The 3145-nt window shown below is 43.7% G+C and overlaps 1 non-coding gene across 1 annotated transcript; it reads left to right on the forward strand.

Moving 5' to 3' along the window:
* Window positions 1-600: 600 nt before the first annotated feature.
* On the forward strand, window positions 601-671 carry trnag-gcc (transfer RNA glycine (anticodon GCC)). Its single transcript has one exon. It is a non-coding gene; the product is annotated as a tRNA-Gly (tRNA).
* Window positions 672-3145: the final 2474 nt, after the last annotated feature.

Raw genomic sequence — 3145 nt, forward strand, 5'->3', positions numbered from 1 at the left:
TTGAGAGCATGCAAGTGCCTTGGTCGAAGAGCGGGGTAACATCTCCCAGCAAGAACTTACAAATTCTGTGCAGTCCAGGAGGATGAGATGCACTGTAGTTATTAAGGAAGCTGGTGGCTACAGAAGATAACGACTCTGACTTTTGACATTGACCTCCCCCCTTCTCCCTTCTGTTCAGAGACTCATTAATCCATTTCTTTTCATCAAATGCCTATGGAACCTCTTCAGTTTATCTCTTCCTAGACTTGCGCATCTGCTCGAGCCAGTCAAGCATTGGTGGTTCAGTGGTAGATTACTCGCCTGCCACGTGGGAGACCCGGGTCCGATTCCCGGGCTATGCAAGAACAGCCTCATTTTAAGTAAGGTGTGTGTGGTTCTTATTTGAGGGAGCTCCAGCTGCATTTCCTACCTTGTGCATCTTCTCGTGCTAGTCAAGCATTGGTGGTTCAGTGGTAGATTACTCGCCTGCCACGTGGGAGACCCGGGTCCGATTCCAGGGCTATGCAAGAACAGCCTCATTTTAAGTAAGGTGTGTGTGGTTCTTATTTGAGGGAGCTCCAGCTGCATTTCCTACCTTGTGCATCTTCTCATACCAGTCAAGCATTGGTGGTTCAGTGGTAGAATTCTCGCCTGCCACGCGGGAGACCGGGGTCTGATTCCCGGCCAATGCAAGAACAGCCTACATTTAAGTAAGGTGTGTGTGGTTCTTATTTGAGGGAGCTCCAGCTGCATTTCCTATACCTGTCTGTTGTCTCTGAAAAACACCAGAAGAAATATATCCAGGCTTACGGCTGACCTGCATGAAAGTGGGATAAACTGCAATGTCAGAATTGTAAGATCCCTTAGACAGCGTTACAGGGGCACAGATGGACCGCTGATCATCATGGCAGTGTAAAACAGCATGTAACCCTGTGTCCCCCCCACCCCAGATGTGTTTGAGAACATGCAAGTGCCTTGGTGGAAGAGCGGAGTAACATCTCCCAGCAAGAACTGACAAATCTGGTGCAGTCCAGGAGGATGAGATGCACTGTAGTTCTTAAGGAAGCTGGTGGCTACAGAAGATAACGACTCTGACTTTTGACATTGACCTCCCCCCTCCTCCCTTCTGTTCAGAGACTCATTAGTCAATTTCGTTTCATCAAATGCCTATGGAAAGTTTTCAGTTTATCTCTTCCTAGACTTGCGCATCTCCTCGAGCCAGTCAAGAATTGGTGGTTCAGTGGTAGAATTCTCGCCTGCAACGCAGGAGACCCGGGTCAGATTCCCGGCCAATGCAAAAACAGCCTCCTTTTAAGTAAGGTGTGTGTGGTTCTTATTTGAGGGAGCTCCAGCTGCATTTCCTACCTTGCACATCTAATCAAGCATTGGTGGTTCAGTCGTAGAATTCTCGCTTGCCACGTTGGAGACCCGGGTCTGATTCCCGGCCAATGCAAGAACAGCCTCCTTTATGACTGTAAACTGACCTGTCTGTTGTCTCTGAAAAACACCAGAACAAATATGTCCAGGGTTACGGCTGACCTGCATGAAAGTGGGATAAAATGCAATGTCAGTATTGTAAGATACCTTAGACAGCGCTACAGGGGCACAGATGCACCGCTGATCGTCATGGCAGTGTCAAACAGCATGTAACCCTGTGTCCCCCCCACCCCAGATGTGTTTGAGAACATGCAAGTGCCTTTGTGGAAGAGCGGGGTAACATCTCCCAGCAAGAACTGACAAATCTGGTGCAGTCCAGGAGAATGAGATGCACTGTAGTTCTTAACCTCCTGGGGTCGACAGTTCCGCCGGCGGACATTTTTTTTGGAGATTTGAATGATAAGAGCGAAAAGAACTAAAATGCTCCTTCATACGTGATCGTACATATAAGTGCCTTCATTATCGCTAATGTGACAAACGCCCACACGTCGATCGCGCTTTTGATATTACAATAGTCCACGTGAGACGCGCGCATGTAAACGCCCACATCACCTGGTTAAGGGAAATAACTTTCTTACTGTACAATTCTACAAAGAGCTTGTAGCATAAATCTGCATGATTAAGTGACTCCAGTTATGAGCAAACAATGAACAACGTCAACTGTGATACAATTAAGACTTTATTAACTACATAAACACTTAAACTAGTCTAACATACTACATAAACACTTAAACTAGTCTAACATACTACATAAACACTTAAACTAGTCTAACATACTACATAAACACTTAAACTAGTCTAACATACTACATAAACACTTAAACTAGTCTAACATACTACATAAACACTTAAACTAGTCTAACATACTACATAAACACTTAAACTAGTCTAACATACTACATAAACACTTAAACTGGTCTAACATACACACATGCATACAGTTGGTATAGGAAAAGGGTTAAAGCTTAGGCAGTAAAAAGAAGAGAAATAAAAATATGAGACTATGGTACCATTTGATATTCAGCAGATCTACAGCCTGAAGGAAACATTAGTTTCTTAGTTCAAACACACCTTTGTAAAAAGGTGCAAATGATACTTAATGTATCAATTAATAAGACTAAGTTTGATACTTGCACGTCTTGTCTGTCTGAAAGAGAGTCCTGATGCAATCTGAAGGCTCAAGAGTTGATCTTGCTGAAGTTGGTTGATGAAAAAGAACCAGTTTGAGTCAGAGGGTCTTGGTGAATGGAAAGTCAAGGCCGAAGCCTGGCGCGAACTTAGGGTGTCCTTAGGAGCGTTTTAGCTGTGCGTGGGCCTTTTTAAAGTCTGAGAAGATTCGTGCCTCTTAGGATGGGCTTGTCCAATGAGAAAGGCTGAAGTTTCAAGCGGGAGGTTGGATACTGGGGAGTTTTACGACCCTTTGTGTGAGGGCATGGTAATTTGCAAATGGAACTCGAATCAAATTACTAAAGATTCTTAGAACACTAATATATTGCCTATGTACCAACATTTAATATACACTCTCGTTTAGATCATCAGAAGACGAATTCATAGATACTAAACATGGTAGGATTACATATAGGTAAGATGACAGGAACGAGTGGTTCCATCATAAGCCTGCATAAAACAGTATACAATATAAAAGACACCTATGAATTAGAGTCCATTTTTACTGTGCATTATGTGTCTTTCCTATGGAAAATGTAGTGAGAGGGAGAAGAGGGAGAAC

This window comes from Sinocyclocheilus rhinocerous, unplaced genomic scaffold, assembly GCF_001515625.1.
Source record: "Sinocyclocheilus rhinocerous isolate Xijiao unplaced genomic scaffold, SAMN03320098_v1.1 scaffold7, whole genome shotgun sequence".
NCBI lineage: Eukaryota > Metazoa > Chordata > Actinopteri > Cypriniformes > Cyprinidae > Sinocyclocheilus > Sinocyclocheilus rhinocerous.